Consider the following 17587-nt stretch of genomic DNA (forward strand, 5'->3'; position numbering starts at 1 on the left):
ATGACAGGAGAGTTTGATGTATAGAGATATTGTACACAGTTAAGGAACTTCCTATATTCACAATGTGGAATGAAATACCAAAATCACATAAGGGTTGATTAACTGGTTAACAAGAAATTAACAATTAGCAGGGAATGAAATCCTTGACCAAACCCAAGGTCAGTACACAATAGTCACTCAAATATAAAATATAACATACCTGCTGTTTGTAGTTGTGAACAAAATACTAAAATAGGCTTGGAAAGATCACAAATATAAGGAAGCACTTCCTGGAGTCTATCTGCAAGAAAGTTACTCAAGACAACGGTGCCAGCTACTCACTATCTCAAAGGCAGACCTCAATCATACTATTAAAAATATTCATTTTCACTTTTCTAACAGTGAATGCTGCCCTTAAGAAAAGGAGATTATACTGTACAGGGTTCTTAGAGAGCTTCAATGCGTTTCTCCGTTTCACTTCTTTTCTTGCTCTTTTTGGGGCAGGGAATGTTGTGGTTTCTATGGAGGCTCCAATCTTTGATCTCTGTGCACAAGGCTTCCTTCCACAGCAGGATATTTATGACAGGCTATATTAGCCTGTGATAAGAGGCTTTGATTTACTTCCTAATTCCCTGCTTCATCACCAGGCTCTCAGAAGTGCCTGCTCCATCGCCCTCCCCAGTCCAGATAGTGATAGCAATGATGTATTTCATTGGTTTGCTTCCTCTCCAAGGCCTGAAATATTTTCACACATCTGCAGTTCAATATAATCTGCTATTTAGGGGAGATGCTTAAGATTTGTGTCAATGTTATACATGGTATTTTTCCCCAACATGGATCGCCTTAGGGCAAAAATGGCATTTTGTTGAGGGAACACAATTTTCTCTATTCATTGGATTTTACTCTGAATCATTTGTTTGCTTGTTCTACTTATGTCCCCGGACATTTTATTCATGCAGTATGTTGTGCTGCCACTTGAAAAGCCTTTTTAAATGACAATAGAAGATCCACAATGTCCATTTATTAATTTAAAAGATCACCCACGTTTTGGTGGGTTTCAGTGTCTCTTTGTCTTTAATATTTTTATGGACATTTTGCTTTGGTCTTTTCTCTGAAAAGCAATAGAAACTTTTTTTTCCCACTGAAAAGACACTCTGTCTTCTGAAAGTGCAAAGACAGAAAAAATAAGTAAATGATTAGAAAATGGCTAAGAAGACTAAACCCAACCCTGTTAAAATCTTACAAGCCAGTGGACTGGCAGTAACAACAAAACCTGCAAAATGATCGCAAACCTTGGCCTTAAAAGAAAATTCTTCACATAATGCTCATTCTACAATTGTTTGATTTTGAGATGCCATTTCTCTAGTGATTTAGAATCTACCTGTAGCATTTTAACAACATATTTGCATTTCTCAGTTTCCCTTTGGAGCCCTCACTGAATTTTCATGCTTTAGAGAAGACATTTATTTGTGTGTGTGATTTGAGTAAAAGCAACTTCAATAAGACTCCCATTGAAACAAACATATTTTTGGCACCTCGATACTAAAATTATGTATGCAAACTGGAGGCGATCCAAAAAACAGCCACAAGAATGATGAAGGGAATGCAGTGCTTGGCTAAGGAAGAAACGTGGGGCTTCTGAATGTCTCAAGAGTGCCTAAACAACGATAAAGGAACAAAACAGCCCATAAATATTGAAAAGGTGTACACATCAAATACGGATAGGAATGATTAATTCTGGACAAGAGCATGGAGCTAGTTTTGGTGTTCTTATATGATGGGGAGGAAAAGAGAAAAAGGACCCTGCCTAGTATCATCCATTTAAAATATGCAACTCTCATTCCTCATGCAAAATATTTTAGCATCCAATGGAATCTTACCATCTCAGAATGCCTCTATTTTAAAAGATACTAAAAAATTAGCCCTTTATTCAAAATAGAGGAACTGCTTTCTCAGGATATCAGTTTTACTCAGTTTCAACTTCAAATCTTTTGGGGAGAGACTTTCATTTTGGGTAAGACTCATTCAACAATTCTTCACACTTTTATTTCAGAATGGTCCTGAAGTGAATTAGACATAGGCAATGCCAACAAGACCCATGTCTCTTAGCCAGTTGGGGATGTTAGAGAAAGGAGAGTTAAGGGGACATGAGAATTAATCAGAAATCAAGTTTTAGTGAGACTAGAAACTACCAGCATGATTGCCTACATTAGAGGATGCAGAAAAGCAATCTGAGAATTTAAATTGAGCCCAGAAGGTGTCCAAGGAGTAAACTATCAGGAGAATCTTTTCGTCCCGCTGTTCTTCCATTCCTTTTTCTCCAGGCCCCATCTTTATAAAGCATCTAGTGGGTGCTATGTTCTATGCTTAGTGGTAACAAAGCAAATATATATCTGAACTGTACTCTGTCCTCAAAGACCTATTACTGAGACAAATACATACACAAATTATTGAAACTGAGTGTAAGGCCTAAAACAGAGTTAGAATAAGACAGATGCAGGATCAGCCAAACAAGTTGCATCTGTGCAGTGTATTCACCAGAGATCTCCAGAGAAACAGAACCAGTAGCATATATACAGGAATAAAGAAAGAGGTACTATTGGAATTGTCTCACAAGATTAAGGAGGATGAGAAATCCCATGATCTATTCTCTGCAAACTGAAGAACCAGCAATGCTGGTGGAATAATTCAGTATGATTTCAAAGGCCCGTGCTTCTCTGGTGCCTCAGATGGTAAAGCATCTGCCTGCAATGCAGATCTGGGTTCGATCCCTGGGTCAGGAAGATACCCTGGAGAAGGAAATGGCAATCCACTCCAGTACTCTTGCCTGGAAAATTCCACGGATGGAGGAGCCTGTTGGGCTATAGTCCATGAGGTCGCAAAGAGTCAGACACAACTGAGCGACTTCACTATTATTCTTTTCAAAGGCCCAAGAACCAAGAATGCTGATGCCCGAGGGCAGAAGATGGGTGTCTCAGCTCGAACAGAAAACAAGTCCACCCTCCTCTGTCTGTGTTTTATTCACGCCCTCAGTGAACTGGATGATACCCACTCAAGTTGGTGAGGGCAGTCTTCTTCATTCAGTCTACTAACACAAACGCTAATCTCCTCTGGAAACACCCTCACAGACAAACCTAGAAATAATGTTTCATCAGCTCTCTGGGAATCCCTTAGCCTGGTTAAACTTACATTTAAAATTAACCACCAAAAGGAGTATATGCATCACACTGCATTGAGAATATTTCAGAAAGGACGGATATAACTTGTCCTCCCCAGGGTATGGGAGTCAAGGCCTGATATAACTGAGCATGTGAAATGCTTTCTGAGAGTAGGCATGGATTTCACTGGAACATCATCTATACCTTCATGACAGCTTTACAGACCAGCAAGGGAGGTTGGCTATAATCAATCTTCTCTTAGGTAGTAACAGCATGATACTAAGATGCAAAAGGAATATACTACTCTGTCTTACTTCCTCTCAGGACATGCAGCCTAGAGTCCGATAAAAAAAAAAAATTCACTCAAATTCATAAATCAGTAGGAGGAGCCATGTGTAGAGATAAGCACCAGCAACCAGTCTCAGCACATGACCCAATGTGATACATCATTTTATCAGAGTACATATTTTACTGTGACCTTCTGCAAAAATACAGACACTATCATTCAACTACTTAATCCTTCTGCTAAGATATAAAGATAGTATCATCTCTGGATAAATTATATATAGGATTGGCAATGATTGAAACATATAAATAAAACTATGTTAATGTGCTATGCACAAACTCACGCTCAATTTTTTTTTTACACTTAAAACATGTGGACTGTGCTGTGAACAAGTTCAGACACATTTTAGTGTTGAATAATATAATAGCAAAATTAGTATTCATATATTATAGTCTATCAGTATCTTGGGGATTATTTCACCCCATATTTTTAATTCTTGGGAGATTGTGAGAGGCTCTCTAAATCAAAGATTCTCAAAAGAAAATTAACGCTAAAGTATGTTTGCATATGTGTGTACATGCTTCTGTCTGTGTGTGTATCTTTAGGGACTATAATTCCCTAAGCACTTCCTGGAAGCTGCATAGTTAAATTTCTCAAGCACTAAAATGGATGGACAGCAAGGGAACTTATTTTGTGGAATTAAATAATGATTTGATTGATCATCAAGAGGAACACAAGAAAACAAACATAACAATAAAATGAAGTTAAGAATGTATGTCATGAGTGAGCAGTTGTTTTATAAGTTGCCATCCTTTTCCATGAGGTCAAAAGACACAATTATTAATATATCATCATGACACAACCACAGTTAAGGTTCCTCATGGCAGCATGCTAACATTTTTTTTTAAATTTAATACACTAGACATTGTATTTCATCCTTTAATTTCTGAAAAGATTTACCTAGGTTTCTTAGGATCTAGAAATTCATTAGGATAAAATCATAAAAGTGTTTTAACATAATAAATGTACTCCTAATAACCACTCATCACAAAGGATTTGATTTTTCATCAGATTTCAAGAAGAGTTTTCTCTAGGAATATATCTCAAATGCTTTTTAATCTTCTAATAGACCAGTAGATTCACTGGAGTTAGAAAGACTGCAGAGAGTTCCAAAGATCTACACACTACAGTAGAGGGGTAAAATCCCTCATCTGAATGAGACAGAGGGCACAGGCTATCCAAACCACACAAACAGCTTCCCCATAGACCTCTTCTTGGAATAGCCCTGCATTCATTTAGAAGGCCCCTCCTGGTTACCAGGAAGTAGGTAAGGAGCAATGACTCAAAAACTCAAGGAGTCCCGTCTCTTTCCACACTGCCTTCCTTATAGTTACTAAGGTCCCCATATACAACCAGCATGTAGAAACATTTTGCATGCACCCAAAAATAATTCTACAGGAGTGCATATTCTCTTGGTTACAAAATGTGCTCTTGAAAAAGTAAAAAGAGTATTATTCTTCATTGAAAAAAATACCATTTTTTCCTCATACAACAAACTAGTGAATACAACAACAATTAAAAAGGAGCAGACTCACAGATACAGAGAACAGACTAGTGGTTACCAGTGGGGAGAAAATAGGGGCAGAGGCAATAAAGGAATACAGGATTAAGATGAACAAGCTATTAGGTATATAAGCTAAAAGGATATATTATAAATCACGGGGACTAGCGTAAGTACTTCATAATAACTATAAATGTATATAACCTGTATAACCTTTAAAAAGTGGGAATCACTATATCATCACTATATTTACATAATGCTATTTATCGACTATACTTCAATAAAAATGCTATTTTTGTCTCAAATCACTTTGTCTTTAAAAACTTATAATGATAGTAAGGGTTAAAATTAACTGAATAACATATGGACTCAACACAGTGCTAATATGCATTACCAAAATAATTTGATTTAACCCACACCTACAGGAAATTACAACTATTATTCTAATTTTATGAACTAGGAAATGGAAGTTTAAAAGAGGCAAGTAACCTCCCCATAACCAGAGTTATGTGTATCTGGCCCTTAAAAGAAGGCTTTTTCTCACTCTTCCAAACCCTTTGAAATTTGTTACAATTCAGCCTGGTATTGCACAAAGACTTTGAACAAGCTCCAGAGGAGGACTCAGGTCAGATTCCACACTGATCCAAATCCAAGGGACAGTTACTAAAGCTGAAAGCCCTTCAGATTACGAAGGGGCTAGCTCTGTGTGACCGATGCTTTGAAAATGCATAAGGCACCTGATTAAAGACAATATTCTTACCAGTAAATTAAGTTCCCTTCAGTTCCACTATGATGTCTGTGGTATTAACACAGGGTCATTGTAGTTTACAGCACCTAGAGATAGATTAGAAAGTTGTAATTTTAGAGATAATCCCCATCTAAGAAACCATTTTTAAGTAATTTTTTACCTTTTCCATGTTTAAGAAGGTGATTTATTTTTTCTTCCTCACTAACTCTTGAAAAAATTCCCAGATACCTAAACAACAGCATTGCTCTGTTGCTGAGAATAAAATACAGTCTCCAGATTTCTATCTATGAATAAACGAAACAGAGATGGAAAAACCAGCCACAAAATTACTCTTCTTATTGATAGAATTATTGATGTGTCTTCTTTCGCAAACTCAAGTATTTTGCAACAGACCACAATTGCGTGAATTTCTTCTTGGCAGTCCTCCATGGACTGTTTTTCACAATAGCCACTTGCTTTTGTCTGAGGCTGTGACCCATCTATCAGTATAAAACTGTACAGACTGAAACGATGAGAGCTCTATCAGGAAGCACTCTCCGAGATCAGTATTCTATGAATTAGAGTTAACATAAACCTTCCGTTCAAGAGGCCATCTCTCACCCAGGTGTGTTCCCAGCAATCCTCCCATCTTTTAAAAAACCATGTGAAATGAAGGAGCTGTTTCAACCAGTACACACACTCTTTTTATTGTTAACTCCCGAATGATTTGTGGATTGGCTCCCAACCTCTAAAAGATTATTTATAAGCTTTTTCCAAATGCCTTCCCAAGAGTATATCTTTGAAAAACTAAGATTTTTCTGCTGAACATAAGGACGGTCAAAATGAGTCAAAGATTTTTGTCATACCAGTTGTCTTAATTTAATGAGCATCATTCTAAAGAGCTAAATTCCATTTAGTAATTTTCACTCATTCCGGTGGAAACTACTAATTAGAGTTTATAAAACTACAATATCTTTTGCCCTTAGAAGAAAGATGGTTAAGATATCCAAGCAATACACTTCGTTTCTGTGCATTATTTGACGATCTTTTTGGCCTTGTTCCAAAAGCTGTTGCCAAAATGCTATAAGCAGATTGCAATGCCTCCGGAGAAAAACTGACACCAATACACTGAAAAGAAAAATTCCATCCTGGCAAGAATGAGAATAGTCCTCACTGCTTTCCAACTGACCAAGTGACACACTGCACAGACTCTGCCCTGTATACTTTTGTTTAGTGGCCTCATTTTAGTTCCTTTCAGCTGACTTCTTACACTGTTACTGTTATAATTTTCATTATAACAAAAAGAACTATTTATGCATGGCTCACAAAGCCCAAAACAACATTTAACATGGCCCCTAACCAGTAAGTTCATGGTATACATAGCTTGAGTATAACTGTATTTATAGAGGTCTACAGGCTAATAGAAACTTTTCCCCTAAATACAGGAATATAAAAACAGGCCATCATTGTTGTATTCAGCGTGCTCTGTGTTTCCATAGTCACCTAGTGGGGAAAAGAAAAAATGAAATGTTTCATGTATGGATTCCAAATGAGGTTTGCTGATTGCCCTAGCTCGTTTACTGAGACTAAAGTTAGATGATATCCTTTATACAAGCAGTGATAAATTGGATATATTCTACAGCCAGGTTCCCACATTAAGTCTGTTTAAGACATCTCTTCAAAATCCACCCATCTCGTACAGCTCCTGTAGGTAGCTCTTCCCAAAGGGACTCACCTTTTTATCTCCATGAGTCACTCCCAAGACAATAGGGATCAGTGACCATGCTGAAGTTATCCACACTTTCACTTAGCAATTTCAAGAGTGTCTTGGCATTAGGCATGAAGACTGTAGCTACTGATCAAACTGATTTGTATGCTCACAGCAGCAGCATATGCCTGCTGAGCTCTCATCTGCTTCATTCAACTTTGGTTGAGAAGGCACTCACATTAATCATGGATTTAAGTTCTGTGCTGCTAATCCAATCACTGTGTGTGAGTGTGTTGTGTGTGTCTGTTTGGTATTGGTGTATATAAAGGGTTATTTCTGTGTTATTAGGTCTCCTTTCATTCCTTCACGTTATGGGTGTATGATCTCCAAAAAGGCATGAGAAGACAATTCTTTAGAATGCAACAATATTAGAACATATATATGCATATGTATACATATAATTCATATTAAATACATATATTAAGACATATATGCTGATAATAAAATATGAGCATATATGCTATCTTTATCTCATTGTATCTAATTCTTTTAAATTTGTCTGATTTTTTGTTTCCTTATGGTAAATATTAGCAGACCATGAATCTGTACAAATTTGGGATATACACAGGTGGGAGGTACAGGCTTAAATATTATTTTATAAGGGTATGCACATACATGGGCTTCCCAGGTGGTTCAGTGGTAAAGAATCAGCCTACCAATACAGGAGACACAGGAGACATGGGTTCAATCCCTGGGTCAGGAAGATCCCCTGGCAGAGGAAAATGGCAATCTATTCCAGTATTCTTGCCTGGGAAATGCCATGGAAAGAGGAGCCAGGGGGGCTACGGTCCCTGGAGTCACAAAGAGCTGGACATGACTGAGTGATTGAGCAGGCACGCACGCACACACACACACTACACTGTGCAATCTAAGGCGTCTTTCTCATCCTACTTTTATTATATTTAGCAGGATATCTTTGAATTTGTTTGTTTAAAGCCTTTACCCTTCCTCCTATCACCAGTGATACAGATACTAGTGTCTGCTTTTCCACACTTAGAGGTAAGTTGATCCTTTATTTTTCAAAATCCCTGTTTTCCTACTTATGAGATATGAATAACCACACCTACCAAATGTCAGGGGAGGAATGAGGAATACTGAAAGGGAATCTGAAGAATTTAGAAGCATATTAAAGCAATACAGGCGTTTGAGCCCTTCTTTGTTGTTCGCTTTTACTCAAAAAAAAGAAAAAAAAAAAAAGGATGACAAAGAAGCTATAGTGTATGCAAATCAAACTAGTTAAACTCTACTCACTTGTGGAAAAAATAACAAAGAACACCGGAGGGAGAAACAGAACTTTCTCAAAGTAAGAGGCACTTAAAAAAGTGGACCAGGGTCCACCTGGTGAACAGCAAATCCATGACAAGTGTCAAACAGGAGCTCTGAATCAGCTGAACTCAGGTGTACATGCTTTCCTGATATGGACACTTGGCTGCCCTGAGGTTATTTAGATTATGAAAATAGTGTTTTTCACACAATACGGCCTTTACAAGCAAACATATGACTCCATAGTTATGCAGCAAAAGAAATAGTGATTTCTTCCAATGCTGGAGGAAAAAGATTACTTAATAACATGCAATGCTTCTACATGACACCATCCTAGGTTATTTTTAAGGTGAGTTCTCCATACCCACTGAATTTACAACAAATCATATGTAAATTTCAAGCTGCATTTTAGATAAAATGAACCAGATCAATGGCTACCCTAAATATTCCTGATAGCTTCTACTCTATATTTAATACAGTGAATCTTGAGTTCCAAAATGGCAAATCTTGATTGTTGCTGTAATCCCAGTACCACTGATTGGCAATGTAATGAAGCTTAAAAAGTAAATTTTGGAAGAATTAGTGATTGAATGTATAAAAGTTACATGTATCAAAAATTAGTGTTACTTCAGTTCTTTAACCCAACAGTCCTAAGTATGAATGTCACTCTGATAGAACAGGGAGCACATTAACCAGTGTGTCTGACAAAAGGGACACAGGAGCATAAGGAAAAAGAGCCCGAGGAGCTAAAAGTAAAGTGACTATGAAAAAAAAGTAAGATGAGCGTGCACTTACTGTGTGATCTTAGGCTAGGAACTTTCAGAACTCCAACTGTCCTGTTGGCAAATAAAGGATAAAGGTATCTACCTTGCAGTACAGTGTTGAGGGATAGGACTGACATGGACAAAACACTGAGCTCAGGGATTGGACCTGGAAAATGTTCAGTGACCAGAGGGGCAGCTTAGCTCTCCACCATCACCAGGAGAGAGGTAAAGGAATCGGGAAGGACACCCAATCAGTGTCCCCAACTCAAACTCAGTCAACAGGTGGAAACCACATGTTATCTTAAGAGGCAGCATAGGAACCTTGACAACTGTTCTATAAGCTACCTGTGTGGGCAGGTACATACATCATTCTCATGAGACAGAAGAGGATTTCTGTACGTGTGTGTGTGTTTGTGTGTGTTTTCACAAGTTTGTGAGTTCCTCAAGGCCAAGAAAAACACTTGTTTTATTAATTTTTGCTTCCCTAATACTCAAGTGTATTGGCTGTCAAATTATCAGAAACTGGTTGCTTAGTAAATATACCCTGAATGAAAACGCATATTCTTTGTATGCGTGTATGTGTGTGGGGGGCAGTATATGCATTTGGAACTGTCGTTGATGTTCCTTTTCCTTTTAAAATGTGCCTAATTTCAATCTTTAATCACTGGAGAATATCTGGTGACAAAAAATAGACTAAGAGCACTTCAGCTTTTAGTCAATATTTGGATCCATATTCTTCAGGCACTGGGATTGAAAATGCATCTTTCTGTTATCAATTGACATTTACTTGGCATGAATAAATGAGCTCTTGATTCAAATCATGGAGTTCTATGCCCTCAAAAATCTATGCCAAGATGCTTGGTTCAATTTTGTGTAATTGTATCTTTTTAAAAGGAAGTGATATAATATTATTTAGGAAATAGACAGTAGTTGGTGGTACAGTAAAAATGAACACCCAATGGAACTTCTTCAATATGCATAATAAAATGAAAATAAAAACAAACAGTAAATGTTTGCTTTCGGAAGTTCTTTATAAGCAAAACCTTACACAAGCAATATAGAAATGTTGAATTTCTTCCTACAAACACTTCTGAGAGAATACTCAAAAAGAAGAGTTCCTGTTCTTGACCACTAGCTTTAGTATTTGTTTACTAAAACCAATTATTGATGTCCTACTAAGGATCATATGTGAATTTTTTCTAATATCAGTTGACAACATACTTTGTGCTGGATGTTGTGATAAGCAGTTTATGTATTATCTCATGTAACAGAGTGCCCTCTAAGTTAGGTACCATTGACCATAATTTTATAGATGATGAAACAAATTCATATAGGTTAGTCTGTACAAACACACAATGAGAATGAGTGGCAGAGTCAAGATGTGCAACCAGTGTTTCTTCAAGGCCTACTTTCTCTACTAGCTTATTTTTCCTACCACATCATTCACATCAAGTGCCATGAGTTTGATAAAAAGACTCCATAGTAATTATTTATCTATGTTCTGCCACATTTTGAGATATACATTCTTAAAGAGGTTAATAGCATAATACAATGAAATCAGCAAAGAATATCCCAGAGCTACCTAATAAATATTATTCCTAGCTCTGTTACTAGCATTGCCTATAAATAGAAAGTTTCTTAACCATTTTGAGGCTCATCATCTTCATCTACAACATGACAGTGTCAACAGTGATTGGGAGACTCTTTCTGCCTCAAAAGTCAATGATTACAAGAAAAAATTTCTCCAATAATGGAGCTGAAGGAGGTACACAGAAGGATAATAAAAATGTTGAAGAGGCTGAGATCATGAGACTCATAAAGAGGAAAACTAAAAAGTGTTTTGCAGGTAAAGATGAATACACAGAACATATAGATCAAACTACATAAAACCTTGAGAATACAGGAAAGTCAACATAATATCTTTTCTACAATCCTGGATTATTAAAATTTGCAAGAGGGACAATCCCTCAGAAATGAGTTGAGAAGCAATTCATACACAGTAGAATTCTACTAAGACGACAGGTCATGTATGTTAGAGAAACAGTTTCCAAAAAGGTCAAGACATATTTTGGGCAAGTGCACTCATAGTTTATTCACAGAAAGGAGGGTTTATATCTCACTATTTTTGAGAACATCATGGAGAACAATAAACCCTCTCAAGAATCCCTTGTAGATGGCTGATCTAGAAGGGTCTGGATTTGACCAATGATATCAATTACACTCAGGTACTTTGGCATTTGATTCAGTGCCAGTAGGTAACACACAGCAAGTAATTAATACATGTGTCTGAATGAATGAGGTCTGCCACTTAAGAGCTGTGTCACCTTGAGGAAACTACTTAACTCTTGTCTTCTTTACAATCAAACGTGGCTGTGATTTCTTCTGTTGATGACCTGAGAATCAACATTATTAAACAGTAGGAAAAATACAAAAAGGTAACATTTACTGATAAAACTCCCAGCTAAGCAGCAATAGCCAAGCATCTAAGGCATTTTGTTGTAGCAGAATCCTGAGGTGGAGGAGCATGACCTGAGGCTCAGAGTGCATCTATAAGGCACAGATTCCTCATCACTCCCTCTGTGCTCTTCCAACCATGAACGCCAACGTGGCAAAACAACCACATTCAACTATATTCCGTAGTCACAGCACAAACCTTGAACCCAAGCCCCATATGACACCAGAGGAAGAGCTGGAGCTTTTCTAAATAATATGAATTAAAAGTCCCACCTCCCAGAGGTCAGAGTCTCTCTTCTGGACCTGTTGTTCTTCTGTTTATTACCTTGGAGTGTGATGGTCAGACACATTCCCCCATCTTCTCAATATGTCAAATGCATGCAAATATTAATAGAAAACATGTTTAAAATGGTTTTGAAAGCAATAAACAAAAATGTCAACGTTTTAAGAATAGATCAAATCAATCATCTTTTAGATCTCAAAGAGGATCTAGATCTGATTTTATAGTACTTTCTAACGCAATTGGAGATTGTCTTCCCAGGAAGTAGGAATGTCCATTACAAACTGGCAGTAGCAATTCTGAAAACAACTGGTTGAGGAGCACTTTGCTGTTATATATGCTCCAAAATGCACGTAACAATAACCTCACATAAAAAGTGTCAGTCTCTCAGCCGTGTCCAACTCTGTGCGACCCCGTGGACTGTTGCCCACCAAGCTCCTCTGTCCATGGGATTCTCCAAGCAAGAATAATGAAGTGAGTTGCCATTCCCTTCTCCAGGGCATCTTCCCGACCCGGGGATGAAACCTGGGTCTCCTGCACTGCAGGCTGATTCTTTATGGTCTGAGCCACCAGGGAAGCTCAACCTCAGATATCAGAGAAGCAAAGCTCCTTTGACAAAACCCTGAGCAAATCAGTTGACCAAGTGAATAGCAAGAGTAAGGCCCATTTAGAGATGATAATAAGATATGCTTACGTGGGGCATGCTGTAAACCAGGCACTGTTCCACTTCATATTTTATGAATTAATTTCATCCTTACAACTTTATGAGATAGACACTTTTTTTGTTTTTAAGGTCCTCATTCTAGAGATGAAGAACTAAGGCACAAAAATTTTACATACTTCGTAGGTTCTTACAGAACGGTTTCTCCAGAATGTAGCTTTGTAATTTTGATAGGCTTTAATATTGCCAAAGACATTACTGCAGCATCAGAATGCTTTTAAAACAGACTCTTGTTGTTTAGAGCTGCAAGCTTAGTGACACAAACATTTCAAATCATGATTAAAGAAAGGAATTTCAAACCATTAAAAGACACACTGAAAAATGAATTAAAACTGCTTGAGAGTCTTTCAGGCACATTTAGGTAGGACAGGAAGTTAACATAGCTATTATTAGGATTTTCTGTCCCAAAGCATTGTACAAGGGGTCTTTGTTTATTCATTCATGTATTTACTACTTGTCTGTGTCTTGCACTGTGCTAAGTCACGCCCATGAATGGGAGCCCTATGTCCCCGCAAAAGGAACCTGTCCAAACAAATCCGATCCCAGGATGCTATTCCCAATTTCCTGCATGAGCCACACTCCACCTGCTGCTTTGGTCAGAGTATTTGCTCACGCGGCTTTCAAGCCTTGACTGGCCTTCACTGTTCTCATACCACTGATTTGTGAATCTCAGACTGTCCACTTCCTTCTCAGCTTACTCAAAGAATACCCAAGGCTATACTCTCTAACCCCCTATGAAATAAGATGAAGATTCAATCCTCTCTCCACCTTTCCCAGATATTTTCAGTATGGTATGTATTTTAGTCCACCACAGTGAACCAGTGAACTTTCAAGTGGTTTTACTACTCCATCCATGAAAAACTCATTTTCATCCAGGAATTTCATTTTAGAAAGGCTTTGTAGGAAATGACAGTTGGTTTAAGTGGATAACTGTGTAGGGCTTTTTGCTTTATTATGAATGTAATAAATGTTCACTGTAGAGATTTTTGGTAAAATATTAATGTGTGTGTGTGTGTGCATATACATATATACATATACATGTGTGTATATGCATATATGCTATGCTAAGTCGCTTCAGTCGTGTTCAACTCTGTGCGACCCCACAGACGGAAGCCCACCAGGCTCCCCCGTCCCTGGGACTCTCCAGGCAAGAACCCTGGAGTGGGTTGCCATTTTCTTCTCCAATGCATGAAAGTGAAAAGTGAAAGTGAAGTCGCTCAGTCGTGTCCGACTCTTAGTGACCCCATGGACTGCAGTCCACCAGGCTCCTCCATCCATGGGATTTTCCAGGCAAGAGTACTGGAGTGGGGTGCCATTGCCTTCTCCATATGCATATATACATACATATAAAATAGATATCATCTATCAAACATAAATACTTATTAACATTTAGTGCATTCCTTTCCCAAATTAATATATCAATATTTAAGGACTTCCCTGGTGGTACAATGGGTAAGAATTCACCTGCCAATGTAGGGCACATGGGTTTGATCTCTGGTCTGGCAAGATTTCACATGTTGTGAAGAAACTAAGCCCATGTACCACAGCTCTTGAGCCGATACTCTAAGGCCCACAAGCCACAACTAGTGAGCCCATGGGCTGCAACTACTGAAGACCACGCACCTTAGAGTCTGCGCTCCACAACAGGAGAAGCCACTGCAATGAGAAGCCCACACACCACAACGAAGAATGGCCCCCACTTGCCACAACTTGAGAAAGTCTGCACACAGCAACGAAGACCGAGCACAATAAAAAATAAATTGATAAATAAAAATTGCTTTTAAAATATATATCAATATTCAAATAGTCATATAGCTATACACACAAATATATGCATACTCATCTATGTATATATACTAGTTAATATCTAAACCCATAAACTGTTTAGCTATACATAACATTAAGAACATTTTGCTTTATTGATCGCTTCTCGGCCTTTTGGCTAAGATCAAGTGTAGAACATTTTGCTTTACTGAATAACCTAACATCCTCTTATGTTCATATGCTTGGGCCAATAGTCACATAACTGGAAATCTAGCTTATGTATTTTTCAAATGTATTTTCAAAGAATATTGAATGCTGGAGAAACTTCTTATGTCATAACATTAGGTGAAACCAACAAAATTTTATAGAGTTTGAGCTCGGTTTTATCAAAAACTGATCTATATCTATAGCTACCTGGGGAACAACATTGGAAAAAACACATTATGAGCATTGCCTTTGTTGGGGGAAGGGGCAAGAAGAGATTAAAGATGATCCAACTGAATAGACATATTTTTAATAGTCATAAATTATTTTTTGCATCAAAATAAACATGATAAGAAATGAAAATACTTTTCTCCCAAAGGCTGCATAGTTATTTGAACTAGGTAAGTAAATGGTCCAATTTATCAAGCTGAAAAGAAAGAAACTGCATTCCAGTTTTAGGGCATAGGATGGGTATGGGAAAGCAAAAGAGGCAGCTGAGAAGTAGTCTAAGGAAACAGGGCAGAGTCAGGAAGATATATGAAGTCTGGGGAAGCTGAAGATAAAGACAGAGAAGAGATAAAAAAGAGATAAGCCTAAAACAATGTAATCACTTCACAATATATATGTATATTAAGCCATATGTTGTACACTTTAAATATAAACAGTTTTTGTTTGTCAACTATACCTCAATAAAGCAGGAAAGTAAAGTTATATTTCAATTAAAAAACAGAGATAATGTCTAACATGATGATCTTATTTTGTATACACTCATTGGCAAATGGAAACTTTGTTCTGCAAAACAGGTCAAAGGGCAAAGACCTAACTTCTAAAACTATGTAAATAAATAAGTAGCAGAGCATGGAAAAATTATTCTAATAATTGAAAAAAAATCTAAAACTGCTACAGAGATGTCATAAGATGTTCAAAGACTAAAATACGCTATCATTTATTGATACACTTTAAATGATATTTGAACTATCAAACTACTAATTTTCTATAATAAAATAGTAATCCTAATTAACTGTAATGCAGAAAAACTATGCAAATTCAATGGCAACTCTCAAAATGCTTTTAATGGGGACCAACTCAAAATAATTCTGCATGAAGGGCTCCAGGGAACTGTGTACAAGTATTATAATATACAAACATAACTGTGTCACCCAAAAGACCAAATTAATAATTTGTAACAACCCCACCAATACGCAGACCTAGACCCTGATTCCTCAGTGCCCCTTTACAATGAACTAGATACACAGGAGATGTCAAAAATCTCTGAGTTAAAGAGATGAATATGTGAATTTTCAGTATAACTTTCTGGTCAACCAGCAGTGATTGCCATGACTTCCACTCCTGCCAAAAACTGATCAGCAAATCAATCAGAAATATAAGAGATTTCTGACATGAAGAGATAGAAAAATCATTAGTGATTCTTTTAAAAATATTCATTAAAATAAAATTTATATTGGAGTAAGTAAGGTGAAAGTACAGTTGAGGATCAGACCAGTACACTGAGGGTGAGATACATTTGGGGTGATAGAGAATAAGAAATAAAGTCGAAAGATACACTTTTGGTTGAAAATTTCAGTTAACATTAACTTTTTAACATGTTAAAAATAAACATTCAGAAAAAATTTTAATGCAAACCTATTTTGCAAAATTTCAAGCTTTGTTCACCTAGGGTTAGGCCCATTTCAGTTCTCTATGAAAGTGTGCATCTGCAGTGACATAAGACATTTAAAGCAAAATGAAGAGAAAACAGCAATCGTGGTCATGATGGTGGTGTTTCTTTTAAAAAAAAAGAAGGAAAGAAAGAAAAAAAATTTGCCTTAATTATGGGAAATCTCCAAGGTAATTTATTTTCTTTTTACTTTTTATACATATTGGGGAAAGTTATTTGGATCTCCAATCTGCATTGATTTTATCCCCCAGGGAATCTGGGAAAAAAGAGATAGTTATAACAAGCACAATTTCAGTTAGACAAAAACTCGGAGAAAATATAAACTAATATATTAAAATCACTTTTCAGATATTTAATCCTATAGCAGGAGGACTACCATTAAGGTGAAATGAAAATTAGTGAGTTTTATGCAGTTAAGAGATTTTTTAACACCATTAGAATCACAAACATATTTGAAAATCTGGAGAAAGGTGACTCTTCAGAAATACAGACACATATTCATGCATTAAATATACTGAACACAATTACAGCAGTCTCAAGGGCTCCCCTGGTGGCTCAGCTATAAAGAATCTGCCTGCAATGCAGGAATTGCAGGAGATCCCCAGTTGGGGAGATCCCCTGGAGGAGGAAATGGCAACCGCTTCAAGTATTCTTGCCTGGAGAGTCCCTGGTGGGCTACAGTCCATGGGGTTGCAAAGAATTGGATACAACTAAAGTGACTTAGCACACACGCACAACAGTCTCAATGACCCCTCTGATCTGGGTCATCGAAACTATTCAAGATGAAGTTCAACCTAAAAAGAGGATTTTTTCAGCAGTAAAATAGGGAACTAAAATATGTCGTAATTATTTAATCAAATTTTATTGCAAATTACCTAACTTAACAATATGACATTTACATTATTTTATAGCACTACATGATTTTTTTAATCTAATCCTTGAAGTAATTTTTTGTGTTAGTTTTTTTAGGTTCCTTTCTA

General features: G+C 37.1%; 1 protein-coding gene across 3 annotated transcripts in view; it reads right to left on the reverse strand.

The window, feature by feature from the left end:
• Nucleotides 1–17587, reverse strand: part of CHL1 (cell adhesion molecule L1 like) — a 229538-nt gene that overhangs the window by 183653 nt on the left and 28298 nt on the right. For all 3 annotated transcript variants that reach the window (XM_013973659.2, XM_005695720.3, XM_005695721.3), the window contains exon 2: nucleotides 5745–5818. The gene's annotated coding sequence lies outside the window, so the exon portion shown is untranslated. The remainder of the gene's footprint in view (nucleotides 1–5744; nucleotides 5819–17587) is intronic.

The sequence above is a fragment of the Capra hircus genome, chromosome 22, assembly GCF_001704415.2.
Source record: "Capra hircus breed San Clemente chromosome 22, ASM170441v1, whole genome shotgun sequence".
NCBI classification, from domain to species: Eukaryota; Metazoa; Chordata; class Mammalia; order Artiodactyla; family Bovidae; genus Capra; species Capra hircus.